At 40.2% G+C, this 24,337-nt stretch overlaps 1 protein-coding gene across 1 annotated transcript in view; it reads left to right on the top strand.

Moving 5' to 3' along the window:
• Positions 1-24,337, top strand: part of PIGN (phosphatidylinositol glycan anchor biosynthesis class N) — a 1,169,967-nt gene that overhangs the window by 350,216 nt on the left and 795,414 nt on the right. The window lies entirely within an intron of this gene.

Genomic DNA, 24,337 nt, shown 5'->3' with positions numbered 1-24,337 from the left:
GACTTAGCACCTGAAGCACTATTTCTGGCTCTGAAACAGACTTGGAAAGAATTTCAATCTGAGTGATTTCTGCAATTTATTTTCCAGGAGGATATTTTTTTGGGACATTGCACTGAAATGGGGGCTTCTAGATACTGTGATGTGCGGTGACTTCAGAGGCTGGTGAGGCAGTGGCTAGGAATCGGATACACCTTCATTCTTTAGATATCCTTTGTTGAAGAAATAGCAATGCACATGGGCGAGCCAATCGCATGAGGTATCTATATGCAGCCACCAATCACTATCTACTGAGCATATTTAGACTAGATAAAGATCTTATATTAATCCCAGAGGCAGAATTTTTTTTCACTTTCTGCAATGAGATTTTTTTAGTAAAATTTTTTCTGCTATTAGAGAAAACAGCAGGTCTCTTACCAGCTGAATAGTTCTTTTCAGATTGTCAAGTAGCAGGGATTTCTTTCATGTAATTGGCAAGAGTCCATGAGCTAGTGACATATGGGATATACAATCCTACCAGGAGGGGAAAAGTTTCCCAAACCTCAAAATGCCTATAAATACACCCCTCACCACACCCACAATTCAGTTTTACAAACTTTGCCTCCTATGGAGGTGGTGAAGTAAGTTTGTGCTAAGATTTCTACGTTGATATGCGCTTCTCAGCATTGTTGAAGCCCGATTCCTCTCATAGTACAGCGAATGTCAGAGGGACGTGAAGGGAGTATCACTTATTGAATACGATGATTTCCCTAACGGGGGTCTATTTCATGGGTTCTCTGTTATCGGTCGTAGAGATTCATCTCCTACCTCCCTTTTCAGATCGACGATATACTCTAAAATTACCATTACCTCTACTGATAACTGTTTCTGTACTGGTTTGGCTATCTGCTATATGTGGATGGGTGTCTTTTGGTAAGTATGTTTTTTATTACTTAAGGCATCCCAGCTATGGTTTGGCACTTTATGTATTTATATAAAGCTCTAAATATATGTATTGTACTTATATTTGCCATGAGTCAGGTTCATGTATTTCCTTCTGCAGACTGTCAGTTTCATATTTGGGGAATATAAACATCTTTTAAAAATGAAATTTATTTCTTACCTGGGGTTTAGTCTTTTTTTTCAATTGACTACTTCTTACAAATTGCGGGCGGTATTAGGCCCGCGGGTGCGAAAAATGATAAACTTTATTGCGTAATTTTTTTGGCGCAAACATTTTTTTGCCGCGAAAAGATACGTCTATGACACAAGTTCGTTATTTCCGGCGTCATACTTGACACCGAGACCTTTCACACGGTTGCGTCATTAGTGACGCAAGTGTGTCATTTCCGGTTATTTTTTGGCGCCAAACTTTTTCATTATTTCAATACCCCATTGATGTTTGCCTCTTGATTTTTTCCCTATCAGAGGGCTATGCTATTTGCATTTTTTCCCATTCCTGAAACTGTCATATAAGGAAATAGATCATTTTGCTTTATATGTTGTTTTTTCTCTTACATTTTGCAAGATGTCTCACTTTGACCCTGCCTCAGAAGCTTCTGCTGGAACATTGCTGCTTGACATCGGTTCTACAAAAGCTAAGTGCATTTGTTGTAAAGTTGTAGAAATGATGTCGCCGAATGTCATTTGTAATATTTGTTTTGATAAACTTTTACATTCAGATAATGTATCCATCAGTAATAGTACATTGCCAGTTGCAGTTTCTTCAACTTCTAATGTGCATAATATACCTGTAAATGTTTAAAGAATTTGTTTCCGATTCTATTCTGAAGATTTTGTCTGCATTTCCACCTTCAAATAAATGTAATAGGTCTTTTAAAACTTCTCATTTAGTTGATGAAATTTCAAATGACCAACAATATGATAATTTATCCTCTTCTGATGAGAATCTATCTGATTCAGAAGATCCTCCTCAGACATTGACACTGACAAATCTACTTATTTATTTAAAATTGAGTATATGCGTTTTTTATTAAGAAGTGTTAATTACTTTGGATATTGAGGTAACCAGTCCTCTTGACGTTCAGTCTAATAAACGTTTAAATGCTGTTTTTAAAACCTCGTGTGGTTTCTCCAGGAGTTTTTTCCTATTTCTGATATGATTCTAAGGAATGGAATAAGCCAGGTACTTCTTTTATTCCTTTTTTTAAGGTTTAAAATATTGTATCCTTTGCCAGCAAAATTTATAGAGTTTTGGGAAAAGATCCCCAAAATTGATGGGGCTATTTCTACTCTTGCTAAACGTACTACTATTCCTATGGTAGATAGTACTTCCTTTAAGGATCCTTTAGATAGGAAGCTTGAATCTTATCTAAGGAAGGCCTATTTATATTCAGGTCATCTTCTCAGACCTGCAATTTCTTTGGCTGATGTTGCGGCTGCATCAACTTTCTGGTTGGAGAATTTAGCGCAACAAGAATTGGATTCTGACGTATCTAGCATTATTTGCTTACTGCAACATGCTAATCATTTTATTTGTGATGTTAGATCCATGTCTTTAGCTATATTAGCTAGAAGAGCTTTGTGGCTTAAATCTTGGAATGCTGATATCACATCTAAATCTAGATTACTATCTCTTTCTTTCCAAGGTAATAATTTATTTAGTTCTCAGTTGGATTCTATTATTTCAACTGTTACTGGGGGAAAAGGAGTTTTTCTGCCTCAGAATAAAAAACCTAAGGGTAAATCTAAGGCTTCTAACCGTTTTCGTTCCTTTTGTCAGAATAGGGAATTAAAACTCTATCCTCCCCCCAAGGAATCTGCCTCCAATTGGAAACCTTCCTCAAATTGGGATAAATCCAAGCCTTTTAGGAAACCAAGTCAGCCCCTAAGTCCGCATCAAGGTGCAGCCCTCATTCCAGCTCAGCTGGTAGGGGGCAGATTAAGGTTTTTCAAGGATATTTGGATAAAATCTGTTCAAAATCAATGGATTCAGAGCATTGTCTCTCAAGGGTATCGAATAGGATTCAGAGTAAGACCTCTTGTGAGAAGATTTTTTCTCTCACGTATCCCAGTAAAATCCAGTAAAAGCTCAGGCTTTCCTGAACTGTGTTTCAGACCTGGAGTCTTCAGGGGTAATCATGCCAGTTCCTCTTCTGGAACAAGGTTTGGGGTTTTATTCAAATCTATTCATTGTCCCAAAGAAGGAAAATTAATTCAGACCAGTTCTGGATCTGAAAATTTTGAATCGTTATGTTAGAGTACCAATTTTCAAGATGGTGACTATAAGGACTATTCTGCCTTTTGTTCAGCGAGGACATTATATGTTTACAATTGACTTGCAGGATGCATATCTTCATATTCCGATTCATCCAGAACATATTCAGTTTCTGAGATTCTCTTTTCTAGACAAGCATTACCAATTTGTTGCTTTGCCATTTGGTCTAGCAACCGCTCCAAGAATCTTTTCAAAGGTTCTGGGTGTCCTACTCTCTGTAATCAGAGAACAGGGTATTGCGGTGTTTCCTTATTTGGACGATATCTTGGTACTAGCTCAATCTTTACGTACTGCAGAATCTCACACGAATCACCTTTTTAGGCTTCCAGATAGAGTCAGTGTCCATGACTCTGTCTCTAACAGACAAGAGACGTTTAAAATTGGTTGCAGGCTGCCGGCACCTTCAGTCTGTCATTCCCTTCAGTGGCTATGTGCATGGAAGTTTTAGGTCTCATGACTGCAGCATCGGACGCGATTCCCTTTGCTCATTTTCACATGAGACCTCTTCAGCTTTGTATGCTGAATCAATGGTGCAGGGATTATACAAAGATATCTCAATTTAATATCCTTAAATCCCAATGTACTCTCTGACATGATGGATAGATCACCATCATTTAGTTCAAGGGGCTTCTTTTGTTTGGCCAACCTGGACTGTGATCACAACAGATGCAAGTTTTTCAGGTTGGGGAGCTGTTTGAGGATCTCTGACAGCACAAGGGGTTTGGAAATCTCAAGAGGCGAGATTTCCAATACATATTTTAGAACTCTGTGCAATTCTCAGAGCTCTTCAGTTTTGGACTCTGTTAAAGAGAGAACCGTTCATTTGTTTTCAGACAGACATTATCACAACAGTGGCATATGTCAATCATCAGGGTGGGACTCACAGTCCCCAAGCTATAAAAAAGTATCTAGAATTCTTGTTTGGACGGAATCCAGCTCCTGTCTAATCTCTGCGGTGCATATCCCAGGTGTAGATAATTGGGAAGCGGATTATCTCAACCGCTAGACTTTACATCCAGGGGAGTGGTTTCTCCATCCAGATGTTTTTTTCTCAGATTGTTCAGAGGTGGGGTCCTCCAGAGGTAGATCTCATGGCCTCTCATCTAAACAAGAAACTTCCCAGATACCTGTCCAGGTCCAGGGATGTTCAGGCGGAAGCAGTGGATGCGCTGACACTTCCTTGGTATTATCATCCTGCTTATATCTTACCGCCTTTAGTTCTCCTTCCATGAGTGTTTTCCAGAATTATCATGGAACAATCATTTGTGTTGCTGGTAGTGCCAGCATGGCCACACAGGGTTTGGTATGCGGATCTGGTTCGGATGTCCAGTTGCCCGCCTTGGCCACTTCCGTTACGGCCAGACCTACTATCTCAAGGTCCATTTTTCCATCAGGATCTCAAATCATTACATTTGAAGGTATGGAAATTGAATGCTTAGTACTAAGTCATAGAGGTTTCTCTGACTCAGTGATTGATACTATGTTACAAGCTCGTAAATCAGTCTCTAGGAAGATTTATTATAGAGTTTGAAAGACTTACATTTCATGGTGTTCTTCTCATGAATTCTCCTGGCATTCTTTTAGAATTCCTAGAATTGTTACAGTTTTTTCAGGATGGTTTGGGTTAGGGTTTGTCTGCAAGTTCCTTGAAAGGACAAATCTCAGCTCTTTTTGTTTTATTTCACAGAAAGATTGCTATACTTCCTGATATACACTGTTTTGTACAGGCTTTAGTTCGTATTAAGCCTGTCATTAAATCAATTTCTCCTCCTTGGAGTCTTAATTTTGGTTCTGAAGGCTTTACAGGCTCCTCCATTTGAGCCTATGCATTCTTTGGATATTAAACTACTTTCTTGGGAAGTGTTGTTCCTTTTGGCTATCTCTTCTGCTAGAAGAGTTTCTGAGCTATCTGCTCTTTCTTGTGAATCTCCTTTTCCGACTTTTCATCAGGATAAGGCGATTTTGCGGACTTCATTTGGATTTTTCCTTAAGGTTGTGAATTCTAACGACATTAGTAGAGAAATTGTTGTCCCTTCCTTGTGTCCTAATCCTAAGAATCCTTTAGAAAGATCCTTACATTCTTTGGATGTGGTGAGAACTTTGAAATATTATGTTGAAACTACTTAAGATTTCAGGAAGACTTCTAGTCTATTTGTTATATTTTCTGGTCCTAGGAAAGGTCAGAAGGCCTCTGCTATTTCCTTGGCCTCTTGGTTAAAGCTTTTCATTCTTCAAGCTTATTTGGAGTCGGGTCAAGTCCCGCCTCAGAGAATTATAGCTCATTCTAGTAGTTCAGTCTCCACTTCCTGGGCTTTTAAGAATGAAGCTTCAGTTGATTGGATTTGCAAAGCAGCGACTTGGTCCTCTTTGCATACATTTACTAAATTCTACCGTTTTTATGTATTTGCTTCTTCGGAAGCAGTTTTTGGTAGAAAAGTTCTTCAGGCAGCTGTTTCAGTTTGATTCTTCTGCTTTTGATTTAAGTTTTTTTCTTTCAAAAATGAAAATAAACTTATTTTTTGGGGTTGTGGATTAATTTTTTCAGTGGTATATGGCTGTTTTTATTTTATTCCTTCCCTCTCTAGTGATTCTTGAGTGGAAGACTCCACATCTTGGGTATTGATATCCCGTATGTCACTAGCTCATGGACTCTTGCCAATTACATGAAAGAAAACATAATTTATGTAAGAACTTACCTGATAAATTCATTTCTTTCATATTGGCAAGAGTCCATGAGGCCCACCCTTTTGTGATGGTGGTTATGATTTTTTTTGTATAAAGCACAATTATTTCCAAATTTCCTTTGTTGATGCTTTCTACTCCTTTCTTTATCACCCCACTGCTTGGTTATTCATTAAACTGAATTGTGGGTGTGGTGAGGGGTGTATTTATAGGCATTTTGAGGTTTGGGAAACTTTGCCCCTCCTGGTAGGATTGTATATCCCATATGTCACTAGCTCATGGACTCTTGCCAATATGAAAGAAATGAATTTATCAGGTAAGTTCTTACATAAATTATGTTTTTTCTGCAGCCAGACTGGCATGTCATTCACAGAGATGCCAGTGTTTAGACTTGGCATGATTGGGGATCAGATCAAGGCTCAGGGGATGTGGCCTTCACAGGACTCTTCTTTTCCAAAAAATCTTTAGGAACTCAAAGCATTGTTTCTAGCGCTACAAGTTAGGGACACCTTCTGTACCAACATCATGTCTGTAATCTATTGGATGACAAGGCTATTGACATATGTCAACTATCATGCCTCCTTTGGTCAGAAATCCATCTCTGAGTGATTTCTGCAGTTTGTTATAGAAGGATTTATATATATATATATATATATATATATATATATATATATATATATATATATATATATATATATATATATATATATATATTTATAATGAAAAGCGGTTTTATTTTACAATGACTTTTCTACCACAAAACATCAATCTTTATCAAATATCAGCATTTTTAGAATGGAAAATGGTTTCAGGTACAACAGTTATGTCACAATAAGCACCACTAGTGAGTTAACAAGGCTACAGAAATAAAAGGTCTCATGTGTGACTGAATGGAAAGAACTATTTATATTTTTAATGTCATTGAAATGGGGTTTCTGGAAAATTATCTCCAGTATGGAGTGCAGTTCTGGGGACCGATCGCAAAAGAAGATACTGCAGAACTAGAAAAAGTTCAGAGAAGGGCCACAAAGCTGATAAGGGGAATGGAGAATTTAAGCTTTAAGGAGAGGCTAGCCAAACTGGGTCTGTTTTCTTTAGAAAAAAGGCACTTGAGAGGTGACATGATTACTTTATATAAATATATTCAAGGCCCATATAAAGAGATGGCAGAAGCTCTGTTTGTGACAAGATGTCACAATTTAAGGTTGGAGGAAAGGAGATTTAATCTCCTGCAACGGAAACGTTTTTTCACTGTAAGAGCAATAAAATTGTGGAACTTATTACCAAAGGAGGTAGTGAATGCTAATACCCTAGATACATTTAAAAATGGTTTGAATACATTTCTGTCTAGAAACAATATTCATGGATATGATTGCTTGTATTAAATGGGTCACCTTTTAGTGGGATTATTTAAGCTTAACTGGAGCTTTTTGTAAGTATTTTAGATTTGTATAGGTTGAACTCGATGGACTTCGGTCTTCTTTCAACCTCATCTACTATGTTACTGCATGACAAGATAGGATACTTATGGCTTTGTTTTGGGCACAATGGAGGTTCAGACTTACTTCCCTCTGGCAAATGATCCTGTTGATTAATCAAGCCTGAAAAAAAGTACTTTTTTCCAAGGTGCAATACCTCTATGGCATCCAATTTTAATTTAAACCTTTTTCCTTTTCATTATTTGTAGAATAGTGTATTTTAGTTTTCAGCTTTTACGACTACTGGCTATAACCAGATAAACAATGTTCTGATTCACATCTTGTTAAAGGGTCACTAAAGTCAAAATTAAACTTTCATGATTCAGATAGAGCAGCAATTTTGAACAACTTTCCAATTTACTTCCATTAACAAAATGTGCTCTGTCTTTTTATAATTTACACTTTTTCAGCTCCTACTGAGCATGTGCAAGAATCCACAAATTATACAGCTATGCATTTGTGATTGGCTGATGTTTGTCACATGATGCAGGGGGAATGGAAATAGAGATAACTTTGAAATTTGTCAGAAAAAAAATCTACTACTGATTTTACTCATTTGAAGTTCCGACTAAGTGCTTTTGCATTGCCTTTTTTCATCATGCATTTGTTCATTATGCAAATCTACTGAATTTACTGGCCCTTTAATTATGGAATTATTTTGATAGTAACAAATACTTCATTACAACAGATACTCATCTCAGCTTTAATTCAAGTGACTACCTAATTCCTCTTGTATAGCCTACTTGACAGAGAGAATAAATGTATACGCCCATCAAAACTAGTATTTACTATTATTTCACACTGTCATTTCTATCATGTTTATTCTTTGTCAAGTCTAACAAACTATATCTAGGGAAATTTTGTCTTTTAACAATATACAGTATATTTATTTAGCGCTGCGGAACCTGTTAGCGCTCTACAAATACCTGATAATAATTATAATAATAATTTAAAAAACAAAATAATTTAATGTGAGAAGCATATAATATTCCTGTAAAATATATGTTTAGTTACCAAACGTATACTTACAGATGAAATCAGTTTTTTCACATTCCTTCAGCATTGGTAGTTATATAGAAAGCTGTAGGGGTTCTTCCTCTTCTGATATTCTTTATCTTCCCTTATATACTCCTTACTTTCTGGCTTCAGTTAGTTATTTTATGATGTGATATTTCAACAGAACACTAGATGGCAGTGTTACATATGTTACATTATAAAGAGTAATATTAAAATGCTTCAGTTCATTAGTGCATTTTATTATTACACATTTTTGTAGCTAGCTATAATGTTTTAATCCTGCATCAGGTATGCTACCAAAACCTTTTCTATGCGAGACACAGCCGGTGATTGGTGGCAATGTGTGTCTGCAACTTCTGATTTGCTCTTTGCAGGAGAAGGCTCTAGCGCACAACTTTAAAGGGACATGGAAGTCAACATTAAACTTTCATGATTCAGATAGAGTGCTGGTTTTCAAACCTGTCCTCGGGCCTTCCCAACAGGCCAGATTTTCAGGATTACCTTGGATGAGAGCAGGTAAAATAACCATGTTTGCTTATCAGCTGATTATTTCACCTGGGCTCCAGTTCAGATGTCCTCAAAATCTGGCCTGTTAGGGAGGCCTGAGTACAGGTTTGAAAACCAGTGAGTTAGAGCATGCAGTTTTAAGATACTTTTACATTTTCTTCTATTATTAAGTGTACTTTGTACTCTTAATTTCCTCTTTGAAACGCATACTTTAGCTAAGGAGCAGCAATTAAATTCTGGGAACTAGCTAGTGATTGGGAGCTGCACATATATGCCTCTTGTCATTGGCTCACTCAATGTGTTTAGCTAGATCCAGTTAGTGCATTGTAGTGCATTACTGCTCCTTCAACAAAGAATACCAAGAGAATGAAGTAAAAGTTGTTTAAAATTATATAAGTTCCCTGAATTTGTCACTGTGGCTAATTGTTGAGGGAATTTCAGCTGCCTTACCATTTATATTTAAAAAATTAAAGGCACACATTTATTGTAGAATGGGATTAACTTAGAGCATCACTTCTATTTATATAAAAGACAAAGTAATATAGTAAGGGCTAAGAGGGCCTATTTTGTCCATATGACAGCGAGACCCGCACTAAATCTTACAGTTATCAGTTAGACATTAGCCCTGCCTGCCTCCATCAATTGCGGTATTTTCATAGAAGTTTGACCAGGAATCCTCAGGCACTGCTTCTAAAGGTAGCAAAGGGGTTAAGAGTTGGGATTTGGCATGCAGCATCATGAGTCATTATCTTCCCTTCTTCTTTGTGTGGTAGCCATTTTTGTAGTTTGGAAATGGGTCTATATGGTCCATGGGGGTGGAGGTTTGGAGGGCAGATTATGTAAATTTGTCATATTTACGTTTGCTTTGCAAAGATGTGCCAGTGTGTCCTGCTACTCATCTATTTGACTCTTGTGCTGAGCTTATAACTAATCCTTGACATGATTTTACTTCTCTGCCTATAAGTTAGGGTGGTCAGGGATCTGATGCCCACCAGGGCTGTCTCTCTGGGAGCTCTAGTATCACCAAAGTTAAATAAATAAATCCACTCTGCTATGGCTGAACTTATGGGTGCTGTACCTCCCCCAGCTAAGCCCACAGAAAGGGGTGTCATCTCTCAAGTGTGGCTCTCCAGGGTCTCCTCATCTCAAGAGCATAGCTCTCCAGGGTTTCCTCTGCTGAGTGACCTGTCTAGTTCCCCTTTAACTAGAAAGGATGCATTACATACATTTTTTCCTCTAATGAGCATTTTAATTTGTCCTTTAATTTCAGGTTAGAGCCTATTCATGTTAATTTGAAATTTGAAGTGCTTTGCCTCCTGCTAAGCCTATCGCAAAGAAGCTAGATATTATTTTTTTAAAAGTCTGCAGCCATGCAGCTTTCTATATTCCCGCTCCCCATCTATGGGAGATGTTCCCTAAAGTGGATGGGGTCATTTTCACCATATCCAGGCAAATTACTTTTCAAGTCCTTCTTTCAACGACCAAAGGGAAAGGAAGCTTGAGGGCTTCCACAGGTACTTTTTTTCAGCATTTAGGTTGCCATTATTGCTTAGCTGGCAGTATAGCATGTGTGGCTGCAGCTACATTGTTGTGATAACCTTTTTGGGCTTTCTGGAAATGCATCCTTGGAAGATAGCGTAACAAACAGAAAACTGCTTTCCTGTCTGAGCATGCGTCTTCTCAATTTCAGGTGGAGTACAGTTGTTTTGAATGTAACAATCTGGAATCAATGGCTGAGTGGCTCAGCTCACCACAAGCCCTTACTGAAGCACTGAACATTAACACAGTGTTTCAACAGAGGCTGGGGTAAGAGAGCAATGAGACTAAACTTAGTAGCAGAACTCTCTCAAGTACTTTAATCAGCTCCTACAAAACAAACAACAATTAAGTACTAGGAAGTTACTGTAAGTTTTTAAATTAAAATATCAAAGAAAGACATACCTTTGTATAACATTAGTGTCACTATCCAGACAAATATTAACTTGCATAAGTTTCTTAAATGCAGATCTTCTAATAGGAGAGGTAGCCAGGGTAAAGGTAATCTAAGTCAGACAGCCCGGGTCAAGGCCTCACAGAAAACAGTACAAATCATTTTTTTTTTTAAAAAACATTTTTTATTGAGGTTTTGGCCATGAGAAGAGAAAACAAAAAATAATTGTTGCAAAAAGATTGGCAACATTTTCATAGTATACAATACAAATACATGGGCAGAAGAAAAAATAAGCTGATTGTTAAGAAATAGATACCTGAAACCTCTGTTTATATTTAGGGGTGGTTATCATGAATAACTAATTAAGGGGCCTCATGTGGGCCTTTATATTAAGGAAGCTCAGCGGGCAAAAGCCGCTTTGAGTTGAGGGGGTAGGTGGGAGGGTGGGGGCGGAGTTTTCTATGGTTACCATAGGGGAAATTATAATGGGAGAGATGAGTAGAGGATATATAACAAGGGTATAGGGGCAGGGGTGCCTAATCAAGGTTACTAGTCTAGGAACAGCTCCAAATCATATTATATACACAATAGATTGTTAGCCTAGAAATGCCTTCTGTGACCAAATTCTACTTCTATAATGCATGTACAATAACCACAAATATGATATCTCAACTGGATGTGATAAAACATTTAAATTCACTGATTAACAATAAAACTAAACAGAAATGTAAAACACCACCCATCAATATGACCTCCATATTATATTTTAAGCAGTACTCTCTATGGACACTGTAAAGCCCCTCCTGGCCCTGGAGTAAAGAGCCTCTGAATGCAAGAATGCCTGGTGTTGGATCCAAGATCAAGCTTATGGCTATCATAAAATTCAACACTTGTCATTCTGTCTAGAGGTAGTATTATCAAGCTTCTCATCAGGTTTGCATTGGGGTGTTAATCTGAAAATTGACCGGGTACTGAATCTATTTCCCTAAGTGGTCACCTTTAATCAATGCGTTGTATGGCTTTATAAGTTAGAAAACTCAGTGGAGGTCACAAAGACAATAGTGTATAACCATAAAACAGAAATTATGTTTACCTGATAAATTACTTTCTCCAACGGTGTGTCCGGTCCACGGCGTCATCCTTACTTGTGGGATATTCTCTTCCCCAACAGGAAATGGCAAAGAGCCCAGCAAAGCTGGTCACATGATCCCTCCTAGGCTCCGCCTACCCCAGTCATTCGACCGACGTTAAGGAGGAATATTTGCATAGGAGAAACCATATGATACCGTGGTGACTGTAGTTAAAGAAAATAAATCATCAGACCTGATTAAAAAACCAGGGCGGGCCGTGGACCGGACACACCGTTGGAGAAAGTAATTTATCAGGTAAACATAAATTCTGTTTTCTCCAACATAGGTGTGTCCGGTCCACGGCGTCATCCTTACTTGTGGGAACCAATACCAAAGCTTTAGGACACGGATGAAGGGAGGGAGCAAATCAGGTCACCTAAATGGAAGGCACCACGGCTTGCAAAACCTTTCTCCCAAAAAATAGCCTCAGAAGAAGCAAAAGTATCAAACTTGTAAAATTTGGTAAAAGTGTGCAGTGAAGACCAAGTCGCTGCCCTACATATCTGATCAACAGAAGCCTCGTTCTTGAAGGCCCATGTGGAAGCCACAGCCCTAGTGGAATGAGCTGTGATTCTTTCAGGAGGCTGCCGTCCGGCAGTCTCGTAAGCCAATCTGATGATGCTTTTAATCCAAAAAGAGAGAGAGGTAGAAGTTGCTTTTTGACCTCTCCTGTTACCAGAATAAACAACAAACAAGGAAGATGTTTGTCTAAAATCCTTTGTAGCATCTAAATAGAATTTTAGAGCGCGAACAACATCCAAATTGTGCAACAAACGTTCCTTCTTCGAAACTGGTTTCGGACCCAAAGAAGGCACGACTATCTCCTGGTTAATGTTTTTGTTAGAAACAACTTTTGGAAGAAAACCAGGTTTAGTACGTAAAACCACCTTATCTGCATGGAACACCAGATAAGGAGGAGAACACTGCAGAGCAGATAATTCTGAAACTCTTCTAGCGGAAGAAATTGCAGCCAAAAACAAAACTTTCCAAGATAATAATTTAATATCAACGGAATGTAAGGGTTCAAACGGAACCCCCTGAAGAACTGAAAGAACTAAGTTGAGACTCCAAGGAGGAGTCAAAGGTTTGCAAACAGGCTTGATTCTAACCAGAGCCTGAACAAAGGCTTGAACATCTGGCACAGCTGCCAGCCCTTTGTGAAGTAACACAGACAAGGCAGAAATCTGTCCCTTCAAGGAACTTGCAGATAATCCTTTCTCCAATCCTTCTTGAAGAAAGGATAGAATCCTAGGAATCTTTACCTTGTCCCAAGGGAATCCTTTAGATTCACACCAACAGATATATTTTTTCCATATTTTGTGGTAAATTTTTCTAGTTACAGGCTTTCTGGCCTGAACAAGAGTATCAATAACAGAATCTGAGAACCCTCGCTTTGATAAGATCAAGCGTTCAATCTCCAAGCAGTCAGCTGGAGTAGGACCAGATTCGGATGTTCGAACGGACCTTGAACAAGAAGGTCTCGTCTCAAAGGTAGCTTCCATGGTGAAGCCGATGACATATTCACCAGATCTGCCTACCAAGTCCTGCGTGGTTACGCAGGAGCTATCAAGATCACCTACGCCCTCTCCTGATTGATCCTGGCTACCAGCCTGGGAAAGAGAGGAAACGGCGGGAATACATAAGCTAGGTTGAAGGTCCAAGGTGCTACTAGTGCATCTACTAGAGTCGCCTTGGGATCCCTGGATCTGGACCCGTAGCAAGGAACCTTGAAGTTCTGACGAGAGGCCATCAGATCCATGTCTGGAATGCCCCACAGTTGAGTGATTTGGGCAAAGATTTCCGGATGGAGTTCCCACACCCCCGGATGCAATGTCTGACGAATCAGAAAATCCGCTTCCCAAGTTTCCACTCCTGGGATGTGGATTGCAGACAGGTGGCAGGAGCGAGTCTCCGCCCATTGAATGATTTTGGTCACTTCTTCCATCACCAGGGAACTCCTTGTTCCCCCCTGATGGTTGATGTACGCAACAGTCGTCATGTTGTCTGATTGAAACCGTATGAACTTGGCCCTCGCTAGCTGAGGCCAAGCCTTGAGAGCATTGAATATCGCTCTCAGTTCCAGAATATTTATCGGTAGAAGAGATTCTTCCCGAGACCAAAGACCCTGAGCTTTCAGGGATCCCCAGACCGCGCCCCAGCCCATCAGACTGGCGTCGGTCGTGACAATGACCCACTCTGGTCTGCGGGAGGTCACCCCTAGCGACAGGTTGTCCAGGGACAGCCACCAACGGAGTGAGTCTCTGGTCCTCTGATTTACTTGTATCTTCGGAGACAAGTCTGTATAGTCCCCATTCCACTGACTGAGCATACACAATTGAAATGGTCTTAGATGAATGCGCGCAAAAGGAACTATGTCCATTGCCGCTACCATCAAACCTATCACTTCCATGCACTGTGCTATGGAAGGAAGAGGAACGGAAGGAAGTATCCGACAAGAGTTTAGAAGTTTTGTTTTTCTGGTCTCTGTCAGAAAAATCCTCATTTCTAAGGAGTCTATTATTGTTCCCAAGAAGGGAACTCTTGTCGACGGAGATAGAGAACTCTTTTCCACGTTCACTTACCATCCGTGAGATCTGAGAAAGGCCAGGACTATGTCCGTGTGAGCCTTTGCTTGAGGAAGGGACGACGCTTGAATCAGAATGTCGTCCAAGTAAGGTACTACAGCAATGCCCCTTGGTCTTAGCACCGCCAGAAGGGACCCTAGTACCTTTGTGAAAATCCTTGGAACAGTGGCTAATCCGAAAGGAAGCGCCACGAACTGGTAATGCTTGTCCAGGAATGCGAACCTTAGGAACCGATGATGTTCCTTGTGGACAGGAATATGTAGATACGCATCCTTTAAATCCACCGTGGTCAAGAATTGACCTTTCTGGATGGAAGGATTGTTCGAATGGTTTCCATTTTGGACGATGGAACCTTGAGAAACTTGTTTAGGATCTTGAGATCTAAGATTGGTCTGAACGTTCCCTCTTTTTTGGGAACTACGAACAGATTGGAGTAGAACCCCATCCCTCGTTCTTTTAATGGAACAGGATGAATCACTTCCAGAAGATAACCTTGGAAGACTATTTCTAGCGCCCAAGGATCCAGAACATCTCTTGCCCAAGCCTGAGTGAAGAGAGAGAGTCTGCCCCCCACCAAATCCGGTCCCGGATCGGGGGCCCGCATCTCATGCTGTCTTGGGAGCAGTGGCAGGTTTCTTGGCCTGCTTTCCTTTGTTCCAGCCTTGCCTTGGTCTCCAGGCTGGATTGGCTTGAGAAGTATTACCCTCCTGCTTAGAGGACGTAGCACTTGGGGCTGGTCCGTTTCTGCGAAAGGGACAAAAATTAGGTTTATTTTTGGCCTTGAAAGACCTATTCTGAGGAAGGGCGTGGCCCTTGCCCCCAGTGATATCAGAGATAAACTCTTTCAAGTCAGGGCCAAACAGTGTTTTCCCCTTGAAAGGAATGTCAAACAATTTGTTCTTGGAAGACGCATCCGCTGACCAAGATTTTAACCAAAGCGCTCTGCGCGCCACAATAGCAAACCCAGAATTTTTCGCCGCTAACCTAGCCAATTGCAAGGTGGCGTCTAGGGTGAAAGAATTAGCCAATTTAAGAGCACGAATTCTGTCCATAATCTCCTCATAAGAAGAAGATTTACTAATAATCGCCTTTTCTAGCTCATCGCACCAGAAACACGCGGCTGTAGTGACAGGGACAATGCATGCAATTGGTTGTAGAAGGTAACCCTGCTGAACAAACATCTTTTTAGCAAACCTTCTAATTTTTTATCCATAGGATCTTGGAAAGCACAACTATCTTCTATGGGTATAGTGGTGCGCTTGTTTAGATTAGAAACCGCCCCCTCGACCTTGGGGACTGTCTGCCATAAGTCCTTTCTGGGGTCGACTATAGGAAACAATTTTTTAAATATGGGGGGAGGTACGAAAGGTACACCGGGCCTGTCCCATTCTTTATTAACAATGTACGCCACCCGCTTGAGTATAGGAAAAGCTTCGGGGGGCCCCGGGGCCTCTAGGAACTTGTCCATTTTACATAGTGTTTCTGGAATGACCAGATAATCACAATCATCCAAATTGGATAACACCTCCTTAAGCAGAGCGCGGAGATGTTCCAACTTAAATTTAAAAGTAATCACATCAGGTTCAGCTTGTTGAGAAATTTTTCCTGAATCTGAAATTTCTCCCTCAGACAAAACCTCCCTGGCCCCCTCAGACTGGTGTAGGGGCCCTTCAGAAACAATATCATCAGCGGCCTCATGCTCTTCAGTATTTTCTAAAACAGAGCAGTCGCGCTTTCGCTGATAAGTGGGCATATTGGCTAAAATGTTTTTGATAGAATTATCCATTACAGCCGTTAATTGTTGCATAGTAAGGAGTATTGGCGCGCTAGATGTACTAGGGGCCTCCTGTATGGGCAAAACTGGTGTAGACGAAGGAGGGGATGATGCAGTACCATGCTTACTCCCCTCACTTGAGGAATCATCTTGGGCATCATTTTTACTAAATTTATTATGACATAAATCACATCTATTTAAATGAGAAGGAACCTTGGCTTCCCCACAGTCAGAACACAATCTATCTGGTAGTTCAGACATGTTAAACAGGCATAAACTTGATAACAAAGCACAAAAAACGTTTTAAAATAAAACCGTTACTGTCACTTTAAATTTTAAACTGAACACACTTTATTACTGCAATTGCGAAAAAGTATGAAGGAATTGTTCAAAATTCACCAAAATTTCACCACAGTGTCTTAAAGCCTTAAAAGTATTGCACACCAAATTTGGAAGCTTTAACCCTTAAAATAACGGAACCGGAGCCGTTTTTATATTTAACCCCTTTACAGTCCCTGGAATCTGCTTTGCTGAGACCCAACCAAGCCCAAAGGGGAATACGATACCAAATAATGCCTTCAGAAAGACTTTTCTATGTATCAGAGCTCCACACACATGCAGCTGCATGTCATGCTGTTCTCAAAAACAAGTGCGCCATACCGGCGCGAAAATGAGGCTCTGACTATGATTAGGGAAAGCCCCAATAGAATAAAGTGTCTAAAACAGTGCCTGCCGATATTATTTTACAAAAAATACCCAGATTAAATGATTCCTCAAGGCTAAATATGTGTAAATATGATCGATTTAGCCCAGAAAATGTCTACAGTCTTAATAAGCCCTTGTGAAGCCCTTATTTACTGTGTGAATAAAAATGGCTTACCGGATCCCATAGGGAAAATGACAGCTTCCAGCATTACATCGTCTTGTTAGAATGTGTCATACCTCAAGCAGCAAAAGACTGCTCACTGTTCCCCCAACTGAAGTTAATTCCTCTCAACAGTCCTGTGTGGAACAGCCATGGATTTTAGTAACGGTTGCTAAAATCATTTTCCTCATACAAACAGAAATCTTCATCTCTTTTCTGTTTCAGAGTAAATAGTACATACCAGCACTATTTTAAAATAACAAACTCTTGATTGAATAATAAAAACTACAGTTAAACACTAAAAAACTCTAAGCCATCTCCGTGGAGATGTTGCCTGTACAACGGCAAAGAGAATGACTGGGGTAGGCGGAGCCTAGGAGGGATCATGTGACCAGCTTTGCTGGGCTCTTTGCCATTTCCTGTTGGGGAAGAGAATATCCCACAAGTAAGGATGACGCCGTGGACCGGACACACCTATGTTGGAGAAATATTACTGAGTATACGTAAAACTTGAGCTCTGTAGATACAAAAATCCCATTTGTAACCCACACTAATGAGAGGGCCCAGTATATAGAGAAAACCAAGGGATAATGTTTGTATTTTGAATATTAGTACAGCCATAAGGGGGAGTCAGCGATATTGCTTCCTCAATGTGTCTCAGCTACGTGATAGTCCTGGATCAACTCTGGAGGTTCTATGAAGTGCATAAATTTATGAGATATGTCACATACCCCTGTCAGATAATGTAGGTGCTATGTCCCAGAGAGAAGGATAAACCTATAGGATTCTCTCAAGAATATAGATAGGAGGCTAATTTATACATGCCAGGTTCAAGTAGGGGAGCCTCTGAATAACGTTGTGCGACCTTATAAGAAGCAGTCCTATAAAAGCTGCCCACCATCAAGGCCGACTGGTATTCTGGCATCTTAAAACTGTGCTAAGCACCATATGCTAATATTGGAGACATTAAGGGTAGTGTTTGGCGTCACTCTGGCTGACGAGAGTAATTATGTAGTGGCTGTTAACTATATCTCTCCCACATATAGGCTTATATGTGTAGTACATCACAATACATATGATTTAACAATTAAGTACCTAAAGGGTGTGAGTTGTGTTGACAGAATAACTATCAGAATAGGATTAGATATGGGGGCATATAGTAAAGTTGATACTCGTTAAGCTATAGGGATTTATTGAGCTATGTGTAGAATTGTTGTCCTAAAACGGTAAACTGCTGGAAGGTGAGAGCCAATGTATTCAATATGCTTTGAGGAAATATTAAAGGCCTCACAACTAAACATCTACTAAAAAACAAACAAACAAACCATGCAGCCCTCATAATATTTGTAGAGCATATGCAGCGAGTAGTTACTAGAAACATCAGGTAAACTGGGAAGTCCTCCTAGCAAATACTAGTATCCAGGGGTGTAATAATTGAACATGGCCTACAAACTCGCCAATGTTTCTCAAATTGTAAATTGTCACTGCAATGAAGAGTTAGTATGGAAAATGGAGGCTTAATGGAATTGCCTCCTCTGTACCCCGTTTATCCAATTCCTCTTTTAGCGGTCAGATCCTGCTGTGTAAGCGTGAAGATGAAGTAGGCTTCGGATGGTTGCACATCACCGGTTTGCTGTGTAGATCTTGTCTGCAAGGGGTTTTGAATTGGTAAGCCTGTATATCGGTGCAAGAGAGATACAATATAGGGATCTGACTTCAGCAGTGACCTCTCCATTGCAGCTCGAACTAGATCCTTCTGTGATTTACCGGAGGCATGTTGGTGGACCACGGCATCCAGTGATCTCCGCAAACGAAGGGGAGTAGATATCGGCCATTTCATGCTCTCATTGAGGTTTTCCTCATTTCCAGGTTGCATCTCTTGGGGGTCGGCCTCATCCCCCTTAGGGAAGGTTAGTAGCGAGTGAGGTGATCCCTCTTGTAAGTTCTCATTTACATTTAGGTTGCCAGCATATCTTCCCTCTATTTTTTCAGCTTGATACTGCGCCACTAACTCCACCCATACCTCTGGACTTCCAGCAGTCTTAGTTGTAATGTCGTTGTCTCACGTGGAAGACGATCGTATAAGCCGAGACAGGGACTTGAATTGGTGGGTGATTTTGTCCTCAAGCTCCGTTAGAAGGGTCATCACAGCATAAGTAAAGTCCTCCATTATGAGTCTAAACAGCTGCAATCTGAGACTTTATTCTGAAATGGCCAGTAAAAGAATCATATGATCCAGGTTGGAGAACCCTGCCGTGGGAGATATTGATAGGTGGCAGTCCAATGCTTGATGTGCGATAATTATTGTTTTAGGAGAGAGAGCTTAGTCAGGTGGTTTAGAATATTCAATCGGGTATCCTTGGCAGACTATCCTCGGAGCAAAGTGAGTTGCTTCTGCATTAGGGTAATTTGATGAGACTGGTCTATGTCGGCTTTCAGACAGTGGGCCATCTTCCTATGATATTTCCCCATAATCGGCAGTATTAGCTACGCAGGTCGCTTACAATATCCTGAGAATCGTCAATAGGATTATAGTCGGTCTAGGGTATTAAAATGACCTTTTTACAAAAGGAGAATCTTAATCTATAAAGTTTAAGATCGGGAGCTCTAAGGTGATGCGTCCTGCAGCTTTGGCGGTTGGCTCCACCCCCTCAGCAGTACAAATCATTAAACAAGTCCACAAGTAAGCTAAAGTCATATACCCCGTCAGTCCAAACAAAGTCAGGGGAAGCAGTCAAAGTCAAACCAGAATATCCAAGTAGTCATTTGCCAGAGCAGAGGTAAACTCAATACACAAGCAACCACATCCTCAAACACAGAGTTAATAAAGGCTACTGCAATTAAGGCATAACTGATCTTCAAGGCCTCCTTAAAGGTACAGTACACCTAACTGCAGTAGTAACAGAAATCACTCTTTTAGCCAAGTGCCTGCTATGACACGCACTTGGCTAAGTTAATGAAGACTGCTAATAGTTTGTGATGCAACTGTGGAGATGGTTAACATTAATGCTATGAGAGCTGCCAAGGCTGTTTTAGCTAAAGGTCCTGGTCTTCTGACATGGTTTTAAAGAGCAAACTTACTTTAAAGGGTAAAGTACTAGATGCTATTATTGCTATGGTCACTGTTGATAAGGTATTTTTTCTGCCAAAGGGCAAGAATAGACCTTAAGGACATTTTTATTCCTTTTTGCAACCCGCGTCTCGGTAAAACAATTCTACTACAACCCGGTCAGTGAGTTCACCTAAGAATTCATGTAGTTCTAGTTTATCATGGTCTAAGACACAACAGGTTGAGGAGGGGGGCAGATTGTGACTTTTTTGAGAACACCTTTGGGTCTTAAATATTTGCCTCAAAGATAAAGAACCAGTTTTCAATCCAGACCTCCTCAATAAAGATTCCTTTTCTCTTGTAAGGCCAAAGAGCTGATCAAGGCAAAGGACTTGTTATCTTGGTTTGCGGATCCAGAGGAAAATGTAGTTATCTCCCAAAATCCTTTTTCAGAACAAGACCAGGGGTTGTACTCCCATCTCTTCTTGGTTCCCAGAAAGGAGGGTTCTTTTCAACCTATTATGGATATCAAATCTCTAAACAGATTCCCAGTTTCCCACCTTTAAAAATAGAAGCCATTCAAACTATTCCTCATTTAGTGCTAGGGTTTCATTTTATCTCTACAAAAGATTTAAAAAATACTTATTTCTATGTATCCAGTCACAAGGACATATGAAGTTCCTCTGGTTTGCCTTTTTAGAAAGGCATTACCAACTTGTGGCACTACAGTTAGGTCTCAGTCACCAATATCTTCATCTGATAAAGAAGTGCATTAGGGTGTATTCAGCCAGATTGTGAGACACTAGGTATTGTGGGAGATAGATTTCATGGCTTCTCGCTTGAATGCTAAGAATTCCCATTATTGTGCCAGGTCCTAAGATGCCTTAGTAGTACCATGGTAATTTTAAGTTAATCTACATATTTCCTCCAATTGTGATGATACCCGCAGTGATAGCCAGAATCAAGCAAGAATGGACTTTAGTGATTTTGATTGCTCTGGCTTGACATTACAGATCTTGGTATGAAGGCTTCATTCATATATTCCTTTCCCACCAAGGCTTCCATCTCTCAGGAAATATCTGCTCTCCCATGGTCCCTGTGGCCATGTACATTTACCAAGTTGGGGAAGACAATAAGGTGTGTTGATAGGGGATACCTTTGGAAATCCTTTCCGATTCCTAGAGTCCTAGAATTTCTTTAAGACAGTTTGGAGAAAGGGTTGTCAACTACTCTCTTAAGGGTCAGATTTCTTCTTTATCTATTCTGTATTGCAGGAAAATTGCAAATCTTCCTGATATTCAGATCTTTGTTCGGGCCCTTTAAAGTGTCAGCTACTCCTTCTTATCTCTGTTATTTCAATTTGGTTCTGAGGGTGCTTTAAGCTCCTCCATTCGAACCCATGCATTGATTAAACTTTCAGGTTTGTCGTGGAAGGTTCTTTTTCTGCTAGCTATTTCTTTAGCTAGGCAAATGTCAGAGCGTTCTGCTCTGTCTTGCAAGGTTCTAATACTGATCTTCCATCAGAATAAAGCCGTTTTGAGAACTAGCTATTCTTTTCTCCCTAAGGTGGCATCCCTGTATACTATTAGTCAGGAAATTGTGGTGCATTCCTTGTGTCTAGCTCCTAAGAATTGAATGGAGATGCTACTTCACAATCTTGATGTGTAATAGCTCTCTAGTTTACTACTTTAGCTGCTTGGCTTAAGGCCTTAATCAGAAAGACGTACTTGGTAGCAGGGAAGCTTAGTGTATTACTATTTATTCCACCAGAGCAGTGGCTACTACTTGGGCCTGTTCGTAACAATGTTTTTGTAGACCAGATCTGTAAAATGGTGTCAGGAACTGGTTAGTTGTCTACCTAAAAAGTAGAGAAATTATATGATTGGACCACAACTGCAGTATAGATAAGGTCACAACACATTGTAACACTGTATCAAGAGACAAACCTGGCAAGTCTTATAAGGTTCAAGCTGAAATGCAACTGAGAGATGCGAGGTGTTAGCTCTGCTCAGTGTAGTTCAACTGCACCTATGTTAATTACAATTGCAGCAATTGATTAATGGATTACAAATACGTATGAGCAACTATCATGTTTTACTGAAGGGCAAAGTATCTGTACCTACAGATTAAGTCGATATAATTTAGTGTTGGTGTACCTATGTACAATTGGTTACAAACAAAACTGAGGAAGTGGCATTCAAATGTTGGTTACATGCAGTTTGGTTGATTGACAGCTAATAGTTTGTAGCATTTGCAATAGTTCTTGAATTAGCATTTACCAACAGTAGAGATATGCGCACGTCTGAGTTGTGAGCAAAGCCGGTATAGGAGGTGAAGGCTCAAGGCAGAAGGTTGAGCTTGAATGTTAGACGGAATCAAAGCCGAGTTTGTGTCTATTCCAAGTTCCGGAAGAGCGTGTGTCTGGTACGTTGGCGTGTGACGTCACCGCACCTTGATGATCAAGTATGCGATTGATGAAGTCTGTGACTGCTTGTCAATTTGCAGAGCCGGTTTCCAAGGTACTTTGCAGTAACTGCTCAGGAATACCAAGCAATTAGTGAGGGGAGTTTACACAGTTTATGTGAGAGCGAGTAGGCGCGGAATTAGAAACATGTGCAAGAGCGGAGGTTATAAAGGATAAGTAGAGAGTTAAGAGAACTGCATAAACATGACAGGACCCCCCTCAAAAAGATCAACCCCGGGGATCAGGACCTGGGCGATCCGGATGTCGCCTGTGATACTGGGAGAGCAGGCGGGGTGCAGAGAGATTCAAAGCAGGTTCCCAGGAGTCCTCAGAATTGGGGTAACCCTTCCAATGGATCAAGTATTGGAGGGTACCACAAACACATTGAGAGTCGAGAATCTTTTGCACCTCATAATCCATTGCAGGAACTGGGATAGCAGGTAGATGAAGATCTGTGACAGTATCTTGACGTAACGGTCTGTATGGCTTGAGTAGGGAGACATGGAAGGTAGGATGTGTTCTCATAGTAGGATTGTAAAGTAAGAGTAACTGCATTGGAGTTTATTATCTTGGCAATAGGGAAAGGTCCAACATAAGTAGAAGATAATTTTTTTGTTGGGAATGGTAGGCGTAAATTACGTATTAACAACCAAACATAATCCCCAATTTGATAAGATGTTGAAGGAATCCTCTTTCTATCGTAGTGGTGTTTATATCGTTCTTTGGCTGACTTAATGTTCTGTGCTGTTAAATAGAAAGAGTCGGAGATGGTGTTGATCACTTCATTTACTACTGGGCAGGAGTTATGGGTTGATACGTCCCAGTAGAAAGTAGGGTGAAACCCATAATTCACAAAGAAATGAGTTTTAGTGTAGGTATGATAGGAATTATTGAAAGCAAATTCAGCAAAGGGTAATAGGTGAACCCAGTTATCTTGTCTGGCAGAAATGAAACATCTGAGATATTCTTCGATTCACTGGTTGGTCCGTTGGATTGGGGATGAAAAGATGTACTAAGACGTCTTGAGATGCCTAAAGCTTGGCAGAGTTGTTTCCCGAATTTGCTTGTAAATTGGGTGCCTCTATCGGAAGTAATGGTGCTAGGTAATCCATGTAGTTTAAATACATGATTAACAATTAGAGAAACTGTTTCAAAGGAAGTGGGTAATTTATGGAAGGGAATGAAATGAGCCATCTTACTGAATAGATCTACTACTACTAGAACTGTATTGCATTTTTTTGGAAAGAGGTAAGTCGACTATGAAGTCTAAAGCGATATCTGTCCAAGGTCGATCCGGAGTAGGCAGCGGAATAAGTTCTCCATATGGCGGATTTTTCACTGTTTTTGAGGTAGCACAAGTTTTACAGGTTCGTACATAATCAGCTGTATCTATCAAGTGATTTGGCCACCAAAAAAATCTTTGTACCAATTTTTTCGTCTTTTTAATTCCTGGATGTCCAACAAGTGCGGAGTCATGTAGAGATTGTAGTACTGTTTCCCTTAGGCTTGTTGGTACGTATACCTGTTCTTGATGGTAATATAGACCATCTGTGTGTAGAACAAGGTCTTGTTTGTGTATGGTCATATCGAGGCTTTGTTCTGTTTTAAAATTTCGTGTTTGATCAATGGATAACGCTAGAAA

The sequence above is a fragment of the Bombina bombina genome, chromosome 5 (assembly GCF_027579735.1).
Source record: "Bombina bombina isolate aBomBom1 chromosome 5, aBomBom1.pri, whole genome shotgun sequence".
In the NCBI taxonomy this organism is placed as follows: domain Eukaryota; kingdom Metazoa; phylum Chordata; class Amphibia; order Anura; family Bombinatoridae; genus Bombina; species Bombina bombina.
Note: the sequence above shows the minus strand (reverse complement) of the source record. Positions and strands in the feature narration are given on the sequence as shown.